The sequence below is a fragment of the Semicossyphus pulcher genome, unplaced genomic scaffold (assembly GCF_022749685.1).
Source record: "Semicossyphus pulcher isolate SPU_LCO1_2020_fin unplaced genomic scaffold, fSemPul1.0.p SCAF_21, whole genome shotgun sequence".
Lineage (NCBI taxonomy): Eukaryota > Metazoa > Chordata > Actinopteri > Labriformes > Labridae > Semicossyphus > Semicossyphus pulcher.
The window spans coordinates 23,252,501-23,272,806 of NW_027211695.1; the positions used below are offsets into that span (position 1 = coordinate 23,252,501).

The window sequence follows — 20,306 nt, forward strand, 5'->3', positions numbered from 1 at the left end:
GAAACATAGAGACAGACACATAGATAAAGAAACATAGATACAGACACATAGATACAGAAACATAGATACAGATACATAGATATAGAAACATAGAGACAGACACATAGATATAGAAACATAGATACAGACACATAGATATAGAAACATAGATACAGATACATAGATATAGAAACATAGAGACAGAAACATAGCCCTCTGGGACATGAGGGCTCCGATCTATGAAGAGGAAACATCAGTGTAAATTATTTATAATCTTCAGCGTCTGTGAGTTTCTCAAAATGTAGATTTCTATCTATTATATTGTTCTATATGTTATTATGTGTAATTCATCTGAAATACTTTGTTTTCCTATATTTAATATAATGTAGTACTACAATAAAATACTATAATACAACAATTACTGAATATAGTTTATGTTATAATATACATTAATAATGTAATGCTACGATACAATACTGAAATATAACAATGATATGATGTAATTTGGTGTGCTAACGTATCATCTTGTTATATAATACAACAATAATATAATGTATAATATGACATTACTGGGACACATAGCATGGGGCTCTTGTTGTTTGATGGACCTAACAAAACAACGTGTATATGTACGCTGTGACAGCTGACCGGCCCAACACGGCGCCCACGCAGACCTACGGCCAGTCTCAAACGGGGTATCTATGTTTCTACATCTATGCTTAATAATCTGTCCTCTACCGTCTGATTGGCTGATGATGATGATGATGTCAGCATCTCTTATTTACCTAGAAAGCAGCTCAGGCTCAGTGAAGGTGTTGCAGTAGTGATTGTGTACATATACAGTGTATTTGTGGTTGTGACCTGACTCACAGGTAACGCCCTGTCAATCACAGGTAGCCCCGCCCTAACCCCTCCCCTCTTCCTGGTGTGTGTGACTCTCAGTGGGAGCATCAGTGACTAAATGAACATCATGCTGTGTTGAAGAAGAAACTAGAGACTGAGACCATAAAGTCATCAGGAACATGTTTACTGAGGGAATAACTCAGGAGAGGAGGAGGAGCATGTTCTCATAGACTTCTATAGGATCAGACTGAGTCGCCCCCTGCTGGACAATAGAGAGAGTACTGATTTAAATCACTTCTGATAAACAGTCTGTTTGTAACACAGTAGATCAGAACAGAGCATACTATCACACAGGACAGGTACCACTCCTAGCTGTGACCCCCCCCCCCCACACACACACACGCACACACACACACACATACGCACGCACGCACGCACACACGCACACAGATGACGCTTTGCAGACAGACAGCTGAGTGTGTTTTTGTTCCTCAGGGCAGAACCTCTTAGTGTCAAACTGACAGAGATAAGGACGACAAATTACCCTCACACACACACACACACACTCACACACACACACACACACACACACTCACACACACTCACACACACTCACACACACTCACACACACACACACACACACACACACACACACACACACACACACACACACACTCACACACACACACACACACTCACACACACACACACACACACACACTCACACACACTCACACACACTCACACACACACACACACACACTTCCAGAAACCAAAGAAGAAGAAGTCCTCCAATCAGATGAATCTTCAGAGTGACATCATCAGAGCATCAACAAATCAAAGATGGTCTATAACACGAGGACGATTCCTCCATTGTTGGATGCATGACCGATGACGAGGAGGAGGAGGAGGGTTGATAGAGAGCTTCATCGCATGGTGCAACAGCAAACACCTGAAGCTCAACATCAGCAGGAGGAGCTGGTGGTGGGCTACCGGAGGAACAGGAGGTCGCCTGCCCCATCATCATCCAGGGGGAGGAAGTGGAGAGGGTGGACTCATTCAAGCAGCTTGGGGTCCAAATCAACACCAGACTGTTCTGGTCTCACAACACTGACGCCTCTTCAGGAGGGGACAGAGCAGGCTGCTCCTCCTGAGGAGACTCAGGTCCTTCAGTGTTTGCAGCAGGCTCCTGAAGGCCTTCTGCTGCTGGGGCGACCTTTCATCGTCGTGATGCTGCTGCTATCATCCAAACATGTCTCTTTACACTGTCTCACCAGCTGTATATTTACCTTCCTGTCACTTGGTGTCTGCGCTGCTGCACCTGGATGTCCCTGTGAGGATCAATGAAGAGTGATCAAAGACGAAGCATCACCAGCTCACTGAACAAAAAGCTACACGCTACCTGTCTGCATCAGGTGTAGGTGCTTTTAGAGAGAGCCGTCTGCACAAGGAGAGAAGGAAACATGAGGAGTTGTGTTGAGACACACTGATGATGTCACAGTGACCTCTGCTGGGCGGAGTCAGAATCACAGCCTGTTTTTATGTCAGGTTAACACATGAGGAGGATTTAACCTCAGAGCTGATGACATCACACACGCTCGTATTACAGCGTTAATAAACTAAATAACTTAGAGTTCAGTTAAACTCTCCAAAGGCTCCAAATCAAAGAGGCCAAACATAATGAAAGTCAGAGAAGTTTCCAAATAAGTCCCAAGAAACCCACAGAACAACCCATTTCAAAAACTGAACCAAGTTCTGCCGGCCAAACCAAACAAAAGCAGGTAGGCCCTCAGACCAGCCCACAGAGGGCCATAGGACCGGGTGCCTTTCTTTCTTCCCAAACAACCCAACAAAACTAAACCCTACCGATAACTAGAGCGGTCCCATCAGGAAGGAAAGAAAGAAAGCACAGGGCAAGAAGCTCCAGCTACTCCTGCTGCTGCTGTGAAGACACCAAGACACAGTGTAGTGTTTTCTGCCCCGCCCCCTTTTTATTGTCTCTCCTCCATCAGGTGGATCACCAACACCTGAAAGAGATGAGGGGTGAGGACAGACGTTAAAACCAGCAGCCAGCAGGGGAACGCATGTGACACAAGACAGGATGATCAATGTGACATGCATTACTGTGATCATTCAGTCAAACATACGTTTGCATCACTTTCATTGATTAAAAGTTATCAGCCTTTCATACTCTGAGCCTCCTGTACAGAACACACTCTTTAATCATCTCACAGCTGCACCATCAGCGACCTTACCTGTACACAGAGTGAACACACCTCACAGCCTCCTCACTCATGACCTGCCTCTTTCACGTGTCTCTCTCACAGCACGCCTGAACACATTAGTGATTCTGTCTTTGATTGAACTCGATGTGTGTAAAGGCTTCAGCTGATCACGCGTTCGATTGAACAGTTATTAAAATGATTGATTAAAACTGAGATTGAACGGCTCACGGGTTCTCTTGTTGATGCTTGTCGATGATCAGAAACACTCAGGATCGTTGCTCTCCGTCTGGAGGAGGAAAATCTGTCGAGGTGAGGGACACAAGTTTAGAGATGAGAGATTCTTCTGATTGTGTGCTAACGTTAGCATCACTGTTTGGGAGGTTTGTTGTTAGCAGAGGTAGCTCAGCGCGTCAGATAAACAGCAGCAACATCAGGTAGTTCAGAGCGCCTCCTTTATCTTTCAATGTTCTGTTGACAACAAATGTTTAGGGCTGACACAACTGATCGATTTAATCGATGATTAAAATAGTTGGCAGCGAATTTCCTGATTGATTAGTTGGGTCTGGTGTAGCTCGAGTGCTGAATCACAGGAGGTTAAAACATCTCCGCTCTCCTCTGGGATAAACACTGATCATTTCTCAAAGAGAGTTTCAGTTTGTTGTGCAGAGCTGATGATGTGTCCGCCTCCGGCAGACTAGTGTCCGTTCACACGGACAAACGCACCACTACATGTTCTGTCCTTCATTTAAAAACAAACGTACCGGACTGAAACTCTGTAGCCGAGCCGCTGATAGCTTATAATAAGCTAACCACTAAAGCTAATTTAACACTAACTCTTGATGAAGCTAACGCCCGGCTGCATCAAACATCACAACATGGAGAGAAGACTGACGGAAGGTATTTCTGTCCGTCACGTTGTGTTTAAATGAACTTGTAATCGTGAGACGGCATTCACAAACACAGACACCTGTGGTCAGGTGACCTCAGGTGTCTGATATGGGGCAGGATGTACAGGGACTGGCTCACACGGTCCTTCCTTTCATACCCAGCTGTAGGCCTGGAGCACAGAAGGTGTCAAACTGTGAACGTATCAAATCACTTTTAATGGACACATTAAAACAGACATGTGAAGAGTAATGAGCGGACAGGAGTGATCTTACATAAAGGGAGGAAACAGACACGCCCAGCACAGAGCCAGAGAGTACATCTAGGCTGAGACAGGGCATCACGTCACAGAGCCGCTCTGCTGGAGTCAAGGTAAGACTGAGGTTCACTCTTTACATCGTCTGTACGCTCTCATGAGCACCTTCAGCGTAATGAAGGACATTTTTATTGTTGAAGGACGAATGTGGATCCGAAAGCTTTAGTCGAATGCAGCAGACTGTCCTCTCTGAAAACCAGCGTGTTGTTTGCTCTCTCAGTTACCAAGCTAACCTGCAGTTCGGCTGTTAGCGGGCAGACAGCTGCGCGGTCCCTCATTTCCTCTTTTTTTGCTACAAACTGGGGACGTTTTTTCTGCCAGAGCAGCTGCCATGTTTCATATGAAATAATAAGTGAAAGTTTAAGAGTACAACTTTGATCTTTATGGTTCCGTGTGCTCTACCTCACCCAGTCTCTCTCCCCGCAGCCTGCCGCTCCCTGAAGGTGTGGCCTAACACAACCTGTCTGTCCACTGAATACCAGGGTGAGTCAGTCTCTCTGGAACTAAAGGGCTGATGAACAGCTCGTCTCAGACTCGTCTCAGACTCGTCTCAGTGTCACCAGATGGACAGAAGTCATTTTGGACATTTTGAATGCATCACCTAGATTACATGAAGAACATCAGTCAGCTCTTTTCATATTGATCCACCAGGTGGAACAGGTGACTCAGACCCAGGCTGCCAACATGTTTGACATGGGGCTCCTCTTTTTCCAGAACCATCCTGGCAGCTTGACCACGATGGAGGAAACACACACAGGTGGAGCTGCAGCCACTCAGGTGAGCTACCATGCTGCAGGTGCAGGTTTGATGAGCTGCAGTTTGACGTTATAGACAGTCTACAAATAGTTCAGAGAAGAACGTGGTCTTTGACATGCATCAGTAACGATTCAATTGTTCAAGCTGTGACTTTTATTGAACATCTCGGCCTCAGTGTGAAACACACGCAGGCGTAACCGCCGCTCTGCCTCTGAGCCAGCATCACAAACACAGGTAGAAACAGAGACCATGATGTGCCTTTGGTCTCGTCATCTTCAAATGTAGGATTATATCTGAGTAGACTCGTTAATCAGCTGATCTCAGCGTGACTCGGCGCATAAAGAGCATCCCATGAGCTCCTGCTGGATCAGAACAACAACCTGCAGCTCTCCGTCCGTCTGATCAGATCACTCGCTCCTGATGAGGCCCAGAGTCTCCATAAGGATCTTTATTGAGCCACAGACTGCATAAAAAGCTGTGAACACACACACACACACACACACACACACACACACACACACACACACACACACACACACACACCAACCATTCCTCTGCTCTTGAGCTAAGCTAAGGTTAGCTTACGGTAGCATCCGCCGGTGAAAGCCGACACTTTACAAAGACACACAGATCAATACAAAGACAACTGCAGGTGTTTGTCACACTCACAACATTTAAACAGCACTGCAGCGTTTTGTAAATAGCAGATGTTGTTGCGGCTTAGACCCGGAAACAGTTTAATGTAGAGGTGTGACGTCACGCCTTAACCACCGGATAGGTCGAACTAAACAGCCAATCAAGGGTCGTAGTCCAATCGAATGAGCCGAGGCATCAGCCACTGTCGGCTCAATCCCCTCAAAGTGTCAGAAGTTTGTCGAGCGAGCGTAGACTCTGCAACCGAGCGCGTACAGATGGTGGAGCGAGCGCTCGAGGCTGCACGTGTGTGCACTGAGCAGAAGCTCCCTCGTGGTCACGCTCTCTGCTCGTGGATGCTCTCCTGTGCGCTCGTATCGTTCGCGTGCATGACGTGTGCGCGCGCGAGTTTTGACACTAATTAAACGGCACACTTCAAAACCAGTTTCTGTAGAGCTGGTATGTCATCTAAAGACCCAGCGCGAGCAGACGTTTCTGAATGATTGTGATAAATCCTTCTCTCATGTTGCAGGCTGACACACCCCGCCGAGGGAAGGTGAAGGAAGAGGACAAAGATGAGTCCGTGGTGAGGATGGAAATTCATTGCATGCATAAATCAAGTTGAATTTTCTCACACTAATGAAGGCGTTTCCTTGCAGGACGACCATGATCATAGATTGGACATTAAATTCGGAACCAAGGATGTAAAACACGAATTTAACTGTCGAAAACCTCAGACAGTGCTGGAAGCAATTAAATCACGTAAAGAATACGAAACGCTGCGATGCTCAGATAAAAACATTGTGATTCAAATGGGGGAACAGCATAGGGAGGTAATCATTGCCACACATTTCCCTTGTACGTGTATCAAAGATGAGGAGACTCTCATCGTGTCAGATAAAAAAACGATGACTGAAGTCGTCCAGAGTGACAGAGCGATACTTTCTCTTCTACATTGATACAGAGGGAGGAAAAAACGCCAAATCAAAGAAGCTTTTTAGAAGCAATGCACTCGAGAAGTTCGAGTGTCTCTGTGTTTATGGGGAGAAGGGGCTCACTGTCGAGGACGCTCTGAGCAGAGACGGTCGCTTTGAGAACATCGAAGGATTCAAGCTGTCCGACAATGCGGCCCCAACCACACTCATTCAGTGTAATGATGTAATAGATCACCTTTATGGTAGAAAGTTCAAGATACAGCTGCCACAAAAAAAACCCAACAGAGCAAATAATACTGAGCCGCACAAACAGTCAGGAGCATCACACACGGCCGAACAGACGAGTGCCACAGAAGCAGTGTTAGCTGCAGTACAGCAGAGTGCCAGAACAGCCAGAGCAGCTATTGACGAGAGCAGCAGTGATGAGGGCCGTGAAATGATTTATCAAAGGCTGTGTGATCAGTGTCCACGCCTCAAACGCTTCATGGAAAGTAGAAATGATTCTTATCAGGCAGCGCTGAACCTGAGGAAGGAAAACTTCAGCAGCCATTCAGTGATGTTCACAGAATTAAACACCTGCTGAAACTGGGCGGCTCGGTCTGCCACGTGGTTGTTGAGAATGTTTGTCATGGCACAGGCTTTGTGTTATTTGGCAACTACATCATGACTAACGCACACCTGTTCAATGGACTTGTTACAGAAAGCAGGCTGAAAGAGGGGGTCAGTGTGTATGTTGTCTTTAACCATGAGAAACCTCCACCAGACAAAGACTGCTACGGTTTCAAGGTAAAGCAGTCTTACACCTATAAAGATGAGCTGGATTATGCCGTACTTCAGATCGACCCTGAGGGTTGTGAAGTCCCGCCAGGGCTCCTGGGGAAGATTGGGGAAATGCCAAAAGGTGGTGAAGCCTGTGTTATAGGTCACCCGGGCGGAGGGGTGAAAAAAATGGATCTTACATGGATCATTGAGATGGAGAAGAGAGAGCAGGCTGTAACAGATCAAATACAACCATGCATCCTGTGTTCTCTCTACATCGATCAGCTCAAAGAGCAAGGCATCGAAAACATCATGATGAGAGGAAAAAGTGCAGGTAACGGGATCACCTACGACACTTTCATGTATCACGGCTCGTCTGGCTCCCCGGTGTTTGATGCTCTTGGACGCGTGTGTGCTTTGCACACATCAGGATTTGTCTATGGGTCCCCAGAACGCAGTGAGAGTGTGATAGAGTTTGCTCAGTCTCTAGAGAATATAATCAAACACTTTGTGAGTTCTGTGATTACAACACAGGACATGGAGCTGTTGAAGAGAGTCAAGGAGGAGGCAAACAAAAACCCATTCCTTACAAAGCTTTGTGAGTCTGTGCAGGGGTGGCCGCGCAGCATCAAGGCAGAGCAAGCACTCTCTGATGAACCAGGCGCCGAGGCTGGTGTCTGTCCTGTCGAGCTGCTGAGTCGGGGTACGCAGGGCACGCAGGGTACGAAGGGCACGCAGGGCACGCAGGGCACGCAGGGTACGCAGGGCACGCAGGGCACGCAGGGTACGAAGGGCACGCAGGGCACGCAGGGTACGCAGGGCACGCAGGGTACGCAGGGCACGCAGGGCACGCAGGGTACGAAGGGCACGCAGGGTACGAAGGGCACGCAGGGTACGAAGGGCACGCAGGGCACGCAGGGTACGAAGGGCACGCAGGGCACGCAGGGCACGCAGGGTACGAAGGGCACGCAGGGTACGCAGGGCACGAAGGGCACGCAGGGTACGAAGGGCACGCAGGGCACGAAGGGCACGCAGGGCACGAAGGGCACGCAGGGTACGCAGGGTACGCAGGGCACGAAGGGCACGCAGGGCACGCAGGGCACGCAGGGCACGCAGGGCACGCAGGGTACGAAGGGCACGCAGGGCACGCAGGGTACGCAGGGCACGCAGGGCACGCAGGGTACGAAGGGCACGCAGGGCACGCAGGGTACGCAGGGTACGAAGGGCACGCAGGGCACGCAGGGCACGCAGGGTACGCAGGGTACGCAGGGGTCTCTGATCTCCATGGATACACATGTTTGAATACAAATCAATGAATGAAATGTTTTATGGCTCCATGTGAACTGAATGACTAAATGTTTGTTTCTGTCTCTGAGTGTTGTCGCTCCGTTCACTGCTTGTTGGTTTTAAAGCTGCTGTGTTAAAGCCTGTCTGTATCAAACAGTTGAAGCCGCCCTGTTACACCCACGCTCTGTTTGCACCGCGGGCTGAGCCGCGGGCTGGGCCGCGGGCTGACCCGTGTGAGCGTGTTCACTGTTCATGCTTTACAACATGTGGCTGTAACATCTTATGGACTCTTCTTGTTTTGATGTTTACATTTGTAATTAATATTTTACACTTTGTAACTGTTTGGATGTTTTCTCTGTCTGCTTTCTGATGTGTTGTAATTATTTACATTAAAAGTTCAACAAAATCTGTGTGTTGTTGACGTGTTCTCTTATTCTAACATTTCCCCCCTTGGACTAAACATTGGGTAGCAGTACTATATATCAACATATATAAATATATATAAATATATATAAATATGTATAAATACGGTCAGCCATAACATTATGACCGCCTGTCTAATGTTGTGTAGGTCCCCCTGACCCTGACCCGTCGAGGCATGGACTCCACTCGACCTCTGAAGGTGTGCTGAGGTATCTGGCACCAACACGTGAGCAGCAGATCCTTTAAGTCCTGTAAGCTGCGAGGTGGGGCCTCCATGGATCGGACCTGTTTGTCCAGAACATCCCACAGACGCTCGACTGGATTGAGATCTGGAGAATCTGGAGGACGAGTCAACACCTTGAACTTGTTCCTCAAACCATTCCTGAACCATGTCTGCAGTGAGACAGGGCGCTTCATCCTGCTGACAGAGGCCACTGCCATCAGGGAATACTGTTTCATGAAGGGGTGGACTTGGTCTGCAGCACTGTTCAGGTAGGTGCTACGTGTCAGAGTAACATCCACATGAACGGCAGGACCCGAACCCTGGTGTTCCCTCCTTGGACCTCTTTGGTACTTCCTGACCGCTGCAGACGGGAACACCCCACAAGAGCTGCAGGTCTGGAGATGCTCTGACACAGTCGTCCTGTCAAAGTCACATCCTCACGCTCGCCATTTTTCTGCTTCCAACATCAACCTCAGGACTAGATGTTCACCTGCTGTGAGCTTTATTGGACTAACAGACCGACCAACAGGTCTGACACTCATTATTTCATGTTAGCACTGAAGAGCAGCTGTGTGTGTCTGTGCTCACCACACCTGCCTGTGAGCGCGTTCACTGTTTGTCATCAGTGATGAGTCTGTCTGTGATGGAGTCAGGACGGTTGTTGTCTCTTCTGGTTCTAAAAACCAAGATGGCGGACACGAGGCTTTGGAAAGGTGGTCAACAAGTGAGCAGGTGACGTCACCGCCTGTCATTCTGTGAGTGTGTGTGTCAGACATGTTGTCCCATATAGTTCTGACTGTGTGTGTGTGTGCGTGCGTGTGTGTGTGTGCGTGTGCGTGTGCGTGCGTGTGTGCGTGCGTGTGTGCGTGCGTGTGTGTGCGTGTGTGTCTGTGTGTGTGCGTGTGTGCGTGTGTGTGTGTGTTGTGGTCACACACTGGTCCATATGAAGCCTGTCATTTCTCCACAAACCTAAAAATTAACATTTTTCTGTCGTCGGGTGGAACTCCTAAAATATTTTTTTTTTCCCAGAAGCACTTGGGGTGCTTCCGCGAGGTGGGCGGGGCCTGGGTCTGTAAGGTGAGTCAGACGGACACAGAGTTTGAGTTCTGGACGTTCCTTGTTCCTCGGATCAGTCGAGTGATCTGTCGGACTCGGAGGAGTCTCTCCTGTCTGTCTCGTGAGGCTCCGCCCACCAGGTGAGAACCAGTCAGATCATGATGAACAGGTTTCAGTAATGTGACACAGCAGGCTGTTAGAGAGGCTAACTGACTTCCTGTTTGCAGTTTTAATTCATTTGAAGATAATATACAGATAGCATATTTATATGTTTATATTTAATGAGAGGACGTCTCTTTAAAAGCTGGTCATGTGACCTGAGTCACATGTTACTGAATTAACACACAGAGAAGGATGTACATGCTAACAACTGTTAGCATTCTCTAGCATTGTCAGTAGATATAAACCAGAGGAGGCTGCATGCTAACAAACGTTCATTAGCACGTTGGAGTCACTAAAGGACGTTTGAGTTAGAGAGAGTCGGACAAACCGGATCCACTTTGATCCACTTTGATCCACTTTGATCCTCTGATGACGTCGTTCCTGAGACTCACTGAGACCATGAATGTGTGACGAGCCCGCTGGTGAACAGATGTCATGTAATGTACATGTCAAATTTAAGCTTACATGTGCGTGGAGTTTGCACGTTACATTCATTTATAAATATTTACATTTAATTCTATTTATAATAAATGTATCTACTGATTTATAGATGTCTCACCAGGTGGCAGGACAAACCTGTAAACCCTGGACTCACCTGGACTCACCTGGAGAAGATGCTGCGCTGTGTGTTGCTGCTCGGCTGTCTGCTGCTCGGCTACACCTCGTCAGCTACAGTAAGAAACAGGAAGTACACCTGTCACCATGACAACAGAGTATCTGTAGATGAGTTAAAATCCTCTTTGTTATAAATCAGTTTTTCACATTTCTTGAAACCTTCTTTTCTCCAAACTTTCAACACAAACCAAATATTGAAACTACATTAAAAAGCCGGGACTCTTCTAACAGAATGAAACCGATCACACACACAGTGAGTCAGTATATAAACACTACAGAGCATCCATCAGACACCACATCCAAACCCTGAGAGCACAGCGTCCAGGGCCTGCAGCTACAGAAACACAGCTTACTGTAGGCCTGTAGAGTAAATCAATTCAGTGATCACCGTCATATTCAGCAAAAACACAGTGAGCCCAGAGGACACTCTGAAGCACATCACACTCAAACATCAGAGTGAGTGAGGGAACCCTTCATCCTCATGTCTCTGTGCTGCTTCCCTCAGTGTCATCACAGGAACAGGAACACGGTCTGTGACAGCTGCTCTCATCTGACATGTTCTTCACCCAGCGCCTGTCACGGGGATGTTTTGGCATCACTTTCGTCCATCTTTAAATACATCATTGGTTTGATGACATCATTAGAAACAGGTGTGAACAGTTGTGAGTTGATGAGTGTAAATCCTGACAGCTGTGTTGTAGCTGTGTTCAACCTTTGCCGTCCATGTGAACCGCAGCACATGTGCAGCACAGGATGTGTGTAGAGTCTAGGGTTCGGACCAGCGAGCGTTTGGGTCAGACAGCGGGCTGAAGTGTGTGTGTTTGTGTGTGTGTGTGTGTGTGTGTGTGTGTGTGTGTGTTTTTCCGGTCTGTTCTAAATCAGCACACAGAATGTAAAACACTGTTTATCTGCCTGCCAGAACCACAGACTGTAAATATAGACACACACACACACACACACACACACACACACACACACACACACACACACACACACACACACACACACACACAGTGGTGTAACAGTGACCGCAGTGTTTCTGATTTACTGCTGCGTTCTCATCACATGTACATTTTTATAACAGATGTTTTTAACCTTGCTGGTGATGTCACATGACCCGCAGGCGACCAATCACAGAGCCTCCTGTGTTTGTGAGTCACAGACTGTATGTACATCTGTTCACCAGTGGGCTCCTATCTGTTCACATTTATGGTCTCAGTCTCTAGTTTCACACAGACCAGGAAGAGGGGAGGGGTTAGGGCGGGGCTACCTGTGATTGACAGGTCGCTAACATGGGGTAAAAAGTGTTGTTCAGTATTCAGTTGTACTAAAAGACACTCTGAGCAGTCGCTGTTCATTCCCTCACTTGTCCTCTGCTTTAAGCTAACTAAACTAGCATGCTAATTAATGATACGTCAGTTCAGACATGACGAGATGAGCGTGAATCACGGCACTCACATCTCCAGGTGAGATATCGTCTCAGAAAAGGAGGTAATGTTGATGTTTGCACATGTGGTGAGAACAAAAGATATTAAAGGGCCAGTTCACTGATTTTCACCCTCAGTCCTATCATGCTATGAAGGGGAGCTAATGTCGTTATGGTGGAGAAAATGCACTTTCTCTCTATGCCTTTGGAGGGCGCTATCTGCTTCTCCAACGGGCCCTGGAAAACCTCCGCCAGACTATGTAAAACGCGTCATCATGGCTGAGGCCAGGGAGCTCGCTAAACTACACTTCCTCAATCTGGGACGCCGCCTCCGCTGTCATGTCTCGTTCACAATCATCAGGTGTGAAATGTAGACTGCAGACCTGAAGGTGTTTTAGACGATCCACCGGAATATTCTCCTCGTATTAAACGGCAGTATTTCACTCCAGCGTCTCTCGCTGGGCCGTTTCTTTCAGAGGGAGCGGCGCAATGCATGCTGGGTGTTGTAGGAATGTACAATGGGTGAAACCACGAGCTGTTTGTACAATTTCAAATATTATTGCTTGTATCGATTACAGAGAACAACAGCTGTGACTGACAGGGGCTTTCTCTCCAAATGTAAATGCGGACCATGTGCACGACTGCTGCACTCAAACATATACTCCTTCATTGTGTTTCAAGTCACCCACCGTGTTCCCTGTGGTGGGAGGGGCCTCCAAACAAACCCCGCCCAGTTTGATGATCGAGGTCGAGGACACAAAAACAAAGTTGACTCTGAGCTTTGACATCTTCATCGTCCCGGAGGAGGACATGAGCGGGAGTGACGGGGGAGGAAGGTAAAGACGATCACTTCTGCTTCTCGTCTTTCCTCTTCCTGTTTCTTTACTTCTGTTTGTTTGTTTGTTCAAAGATCAGACGACAGCAGCCAGAGTGATGATGTCAGCAGTGAAGAAGCTACATCACAGCACATCCAGCCAATCACAACGCTTCTCCCCACTGAGACCAGCAGCCAGTCATTGAGGAGAGAGTCTGATGACCACATGATCATCATCAGAAGAAATGATGAGTGATGAACCGATGTTCACCCTCTCTGATGAGGAAGCTGATGATTTTAACAACGCCTTTAACAGGAACCAAAAACTGACTCTTTCTGATGACTTCGATGATTTTAATAACACCTCCACTGAGTCTAATGTGAGCCAAAGGTTTGGAGCTTATGATGACTTTGATGGATTTAACAACAGCACAGAGAGCATCGAGGTCAGTCAGTCAGCTCTAACTGATTACTCTGATGACAAAACAACACCTGGTCCGATGAGGTCACTAACCGGAAGGAGGCTGATGATCCAACAGCACCACTTTCTGATGACTCTGATGAATTAAACAACAGCACAGAAAGCACAGAGGTGAACAGTCAGCCAGGAGAAACCGTTATTGATTACTTCCATTACAGCAGCAACCGTTCTGATGATTCAACGCTGTCTCAATCTGATGACTTTAGCAACTCACTGTCCTCTGAGGAACTGAGCCCAAACCTTCAAGGTGTCAGTTTATATCCAGGTAACCAGAGCACCAGCAGCCAGCAGGAGACGTTCGGCACCAACACGATGGACAAACTTGTTCTGGATCTAGTTTCACTCGAGGTGCCAAGTTCAAGCTCAGAGAAAACAGATGCAATTAACCAGGTCAGGGTCAGTTCTAGCACAGGTAGCATTAGCAAGTGCTTCAGGTTTGGTTCCAGACTCCAGGAGGTCGTAGATCACCTCTCAGGTAACCTCGGAGTGATAGGAGGTACAGGTAGCCATCACAGGGTTCTTGGTTCAACTCCAAAGTCCTTGACAGGCAGTCGGGATGGCTTTAGTTTGAGCTCTGGTGAGAGTGATGAGAGTTTAGAGGCAGTTAGCTTCAGTAAAGGCAGCTCCGATTCTGGAGGCCACCAGCTCCAGTATCCAGAACAACACTGGTTCTAGATATTCCACTCAGCAAGGTACTGGTCCCACAACAACCTTGATCTCTGACTGGATTAATCCTTATACAGAAAGCAAAGAGGTTCAAGATAGTCCGGGTAGGTCCGTCCAAACAGATACAGGTGCTAGCTTAAACCCAGTCCGCCCAGATCAGGAAGTAGACCCTACGATCTGGAGCGTATTAAAGGATACCATGTCTCTGATTCAGAGTGCAGAGAGTGCCAGGTCCCTCTCTCAGGTGGAAGTTAGTTTAAACTCAGACAGCTCAGAGGAGTTCTCTGAAGGTTCAACCTCCTCCGGACTCTCTAGAGCTGATAGTCCAGAGGTCAGCTCCAGCAGTGAGGAGGTCCTGATGGCTCAGTACTCCTCTTCTTCTCCTCCTCTGGGCTCCTCACCTGTCCCCTCTGCTCGGGCACCAACAGAGTCTGAAAGCTCTGAATCAGCAGCGTCTGGTGTGTCAGAGTCTGGATCTAAATCTCCCAGTGAACAGGGGAACGACTCTCAGAGCACAGAGCTTCATCCTGATCCCATCCCGACGTCTGCTTTAGATCTCAGTCCAGATTTAGTAACGAACCACAGCTCCAGTTCTGTGATCACTCGGGACGAGTCCGAAGAATCACAAACCACCAGGGTCCCCACAGATGCTAATCCCACTGTAGCTAGCAGGAGCAACACTGTTAGCATAGCATCCAGCTCTGAAGTTAGCACTGAATATCATAGCAGTGTAAAAGACACTGAGGTAGATTTAAGTGCAGATGCTACAACCGACCCAAGGAATGATGTTAGCATTGACCAGGACCCCACCACTGCTACTGGGTATGCCACCACCACTCCTACCATGCCGGTTAGCTCTGGAGCTAGCACCGATGCTATCACAGATGCAGGCAGCGATTTGAGTGCTGAAGAAAAGGATGTGAGCAAAGAAACTGCTGCAGAATTTTCTGATGGCATGATACTGATTGCCACCACTGAGTTCATAACCAGTCCTCCCGACTCCGGAGCTAGCTATAATGCTAATGCTAATGTAGAAAGGGAGGAAACAGGCTTAGAAGTTCGCACTGATGCTCAAAGCTCAGGTCCAGCTCTTCCTCCTCGCAGGAAGAAACCTTTTCGCTTCGGCTTCCTCGGTCCCATCATTCATGCCCATGGCAACGGACCTGTTGCCAGGGAAACAGTGTCCACAGAAAGAGTCACCTCAACTCATTTCCACACCTGGGGAAAGATAGCAGAGCGACAACGTCAAAATGAGACACAACAACAACACGGTCACAATCAAAGTTTTTACTCTAATCCAATCCTCGACTTCGTCAGCAGTCAGCAGGCGGCGACCCGTCATTCAACCAGGAAGCTGGCCAGGGTTAGCTTCTTAGCGAAGGTGGCTGATCCAGCTCAGAGCATGGTCCAGAGGTGGTTTGATCTGTGTTCACCCCCCGAGAACAAATCAAGAACACCGAGTGTACCAAACTCTTCTTCTGTTACATCGTCGTCATCAAATTCATCTAAACCTGATACTCAGACATGATGACACTGTCCTGTTTAACAGATGAAACCATGAATGTCCCTTTATACCTGAGAGCATCATGTGACCCCATACATTACACACACCTGATTCAACCTTTGAGTCTGAAACATGCAGTCAACACATCTGAAGTCTGTGTGTGTGTGTGTGTGTGTGTGTGGCTGTAAATCGTGGTTGTGTAACATGTTTACTGTCAGCTGGTTGTTGTGTTTGGCCAGTCTGATGAGACACCAACACGCAGGATGTCATCATGTCACTGTGATTGATGAGCTGAAGAACGCTCACCACAGGGCTGTCAGTGACGTGTTCCTGAGTACTTCAGTTATCTGACAGATTGAGCTGCACAAAACATCATAATATAACATATGTACTGTATATATATATATATATATATATATATATATATATATACATATATTCAAGTGTTCATGAAGTCATAAAGCACCTCTATCACCAGCTAAACAGTTTAAAGGACGGTATAAACTAGTTTGAAGTAGTCATCCACATGAGGATTTATAGTTACTGAGTATTTGAATGGTTCATCAAACAGTGTTTGATGTCAGATGTCTGTCATTAAACAGCTGTGACATGTTATATGGCCTTTGTGAGCGTGTACCTGATTCCAGAGTTTAAATGTTAAAGGTGAGTTAATTCACCTAACAGCACTTTGCATTGTGGTGATCATTCTGTTTATTATAACACATAAATGCAAACACACACACACACACACACACACACACACACACACACAGAAGTTGTTTGTGTTGATGGGCGGCTGTCAGTAGGAGGGGGGCGGGATATGATGACAGGTTTCTTCCTGTTGAAGACAATAAAACAGACAAATCAGAGTCAGAACTTGCAGAACCCCGACCATCAGGACCAACCTAAGACCAGTGGGGACCAGTCAGGACCAGTTGGGAACACTTTGGACCAGGCAGGACCAGTTGGGAACACTTTGGACCAGTCAGGACCAGTTAGGACCCGTCTGCAGGATGTGTGTGTTGGTGGTGTTTGTGGTATCCCTGTGCCTGCTGGATCAGAGCCGGGCTGCTCCTGTAAGACCTTCTTTACCCTCTGATCAGTTTACCTGGTAAGGTAAGAGATCAATAACTCTGTCTGTGTGTGTGTGTGTGTGTGTGTGTGTGTGTGTGTGTGTGTGTGTGTATGTAAACAGTCACCATGGGAACAAGGCAGCCTTCAGCCCTTTCTTCAGCGTCAGGTGTACCAGACCACAGTGAGTACACAGTAGGTACAGCAGCAGTACTTAGCAGCAGTATTAGCAGCAGTATAAGCAGTGGTTAGCAGTAATATTAGCAGCAGTATAAGCAGTGGTTAGCAGTAGTATTAGCAGTAGTATTAGCAGTGGTTAGCAGTAGTATTAGCAGCAGTATTAGCAGTGGTTAGCAGCAGTATTAGCAGTGGTTAGCAGTAGTATTAGCAGTAGTATTAGCAGTGGTTAGCAGTAATATTAGCAGCAGTATAAGCAGTGGTTAGCAGTAGTATTAGCAGCAGTATTAGCAGTGGTTAGCAGCAGTATTAACAGCAGTATAAGCAGTGGTTAGCAGCAGTATAAGCAGTGGTTAGCAGTAGTATTAGCAGCAGTATTAGCAGTGGTTAGCAGCAGTATAAGCAGTGGTTAGCAGTAGTATTAGCAGCAGTATTAGCAGTGGTTAGCAGTAGTATTAGCAGCAGTATTAGCAGTGGTTAGCAGCAGTATTAGCAGTGGTTAGCAGTAGTATTAGCAGCAGTATTAGCAGTGGTTAGCAGTAGTATTAGCAGCAGTATTAGCAGTGGTTAGCAGTACAAGTATCAACTTCGGGATGTACGTAAAGTATCTACAGTGAAAGTACTCAGTGGTGTACCTACACAGGTGTGTTGGGCTGTGTCACCTGATCAGGTGTGTGAGGGCGGAGTCAGAAATGTTAGATAGTTGTGGGTAGCTGGGTAGGTCACACCTGAGTCTGTGACAGCTGATGCAATCGTTAACATAACGTTATCAGTAATATTAACCTTCAGACAGGAAGTGACAGCTCTGTGGGGTCATCATGTGACGTCATGCGCCGTCTGTCTCCACAGTAGGTGAATACGTAACGCTCACCTGGCACAGTCCCCCCTCACTTCCTGTTTGAGGTCACGTGACGCTGCAGGTTCAGCTTCTGTTTCTGACTCTGAGGCGTCTGATTAATAACGAGTGATGTCACTGTGGACACACCTCACAGCAGGGGTAGCATCAGCTAGCAGTAGAGTAGAGCTAGCATCAGGCAGTGTTAGCAGTAGTACCAGCAGCAGTGTTAGCAGACATTAGCTGTGTTACTAGTAGTAGAAGCTATCTTACCAGCAGCAGTATCAGGTGTTCTGAGAACAAACCTGTCTGTGTTCCTCAGCCTTCTCCCACTCCTGGTCTCGGCCGACAGAGGAGAACATCATCCTCCTCCTCCTCCTCCTCTTCATCATCAGCTTCTTCTGAGTCCAGCCAGAGCTCAGAGGTCAGAGGTCACCTGAGTTTTCATCAGAGTATAATCTAACATACTGGCTCCTCTGGGGTTTTATAAACAAGAAGAATTAATCTGTAATTTGGTCAAAAAACGAATTGAGTTTGGTCCTGAAGTCAGATAATCATCCTCCATTCACTGACAGTTAGTTTGATCACAGCAGCATCTAGTGGAGGCTACAGGAACTGCAGCTCTGCACTCTTAAATCTCAGGCTGCTGATTGGTCAGAACATATAAAGTAAACGTGATGACATCATAGCACCATGTGACCAATAAGATGCAGAACTGACTGATTGGTTGATCTTTACAGGGTGTTCAACAGCTGAGAGAGCGACACAGGCTGGAGAACACGGTGACACACACACACACACACACACACAGATTACATTAGAAACTGCATGTGATGATGTCATAATGTGTGTATGATGTCATATCCTGCAGGCTGTGGAGCAGACAGACTCCTCCCAGGAGGTGAGCTGTCAATCAAACCTGATCGATCGCATCAAGCTATTTGATCAACTTCAGTGACAGTGTGTGTGTGTGTGTGTGTGTGTGTGTGTGTGTGTGTGCGTGTGTGTGTGTCAGAGCTGGGAGTCTCCCAGTAACAGCAGCAGTCTGTGGCTCAGTGAGCTGGTGATACTGGGACAGAGAGCGGGCGAGCGAGAGGGAGAGAGAGACAATGGAGACGACAGCGCAGGGAGCGAGGAGAGCCGCCAGAGGGTGAGAGCACACCTGACACCTGTGACATCACAACGCCTCACACCTGTGACATCACAATGCCTCACACCTGGTACCTGTGACCTCCTGTTTGATCATTAATTGTAATGTTCCTTTAAGCAAACAGGAAGTGATGTCATAATGTCTAATTGTTATGATTTGTAAACATGACATAATTTAACCCTGTGTGCCCCTCAGACCCTGCTGTTGACCTTTCACCCCCTCCTGACTCGGCCTCGACTCAGAGGACCTGGTCCCACCGCAGGTGAAGCTGCCGCCAGACTGAGCGGAGTCACTGGAGAGGGAGGCGGGGCCATCACAGAGGCAGACAGGTCTGAAGGGGAAGTGGGCGGGGCCACTGTAGAGGTGGGCAGGGTCAGAGGAGAAGAGGTCGATGACAAGCTTCCTCGACAGTTTGACCACAGCACAGAGCGAGCAGGTCTGACCTTTGACTCACCAGACCACGCCCACCCCCACGGTCACCATGGAAACGAGGCGGAGCTAGAGCTGGGGCTGTGAAAGAGGCCACGCCCTCTTGTTAACGCCTCAATCATTTATCTGAATATAACGACTGATCTTATATCTGGAACTTGTAGTTTATCGTGTTTGTAGTTTTATTTGACTCTTTAATCATCTCTTGAGTGTAGCTCTGCTAACAGCGCCTCCATGTGGCCGTTGGTGTGCCTACTCATGGACTGAAGTACAACTCTTTGATGCACTTCACACTTTACTTCACTGCATTACCAAACACAAAGCTCCGATTGTTCTGAGCACCTGAACGCCTCAAAGTGACTCATCACTGCTGAAGATTTAAACTTTTACTTTGAAAGTCTCTGTGTTTTCCTCTTTAATGACATTTGAATAACTGAGTCTATTAACAGAGACCGTGCTGAGAACTGTGTGAGTATTATTCTGTCAGTGTGCTCATGTTCACATCAGTGTGTCAATAAAGTTTCTTTAAAGTCAGACTCTATAATCAGGTGTTTTCATTTAACTTCCTGTTTTAAGAACAGGTGTTTTTATTGGTCCTGCTTTATAACAGGTTAATGATCAGCACAGGAAGTCACATTAAATACTGCTCGTATTA

General features: G+C 47.3%; 1 pseudogene; it reads left to right on the top strand.

The window, feature by feature from the left end:
• Positions 1 to 4,625: 4,625 nt before the first annotated feature.
• LOC138600510 (uncharacterized) lies at positions 4,626 to 13,594 on the top strand (annotated as a pseudogene).
• Positions 13,595 to 20,306: the final 6,712 nt, after the last annotated feature.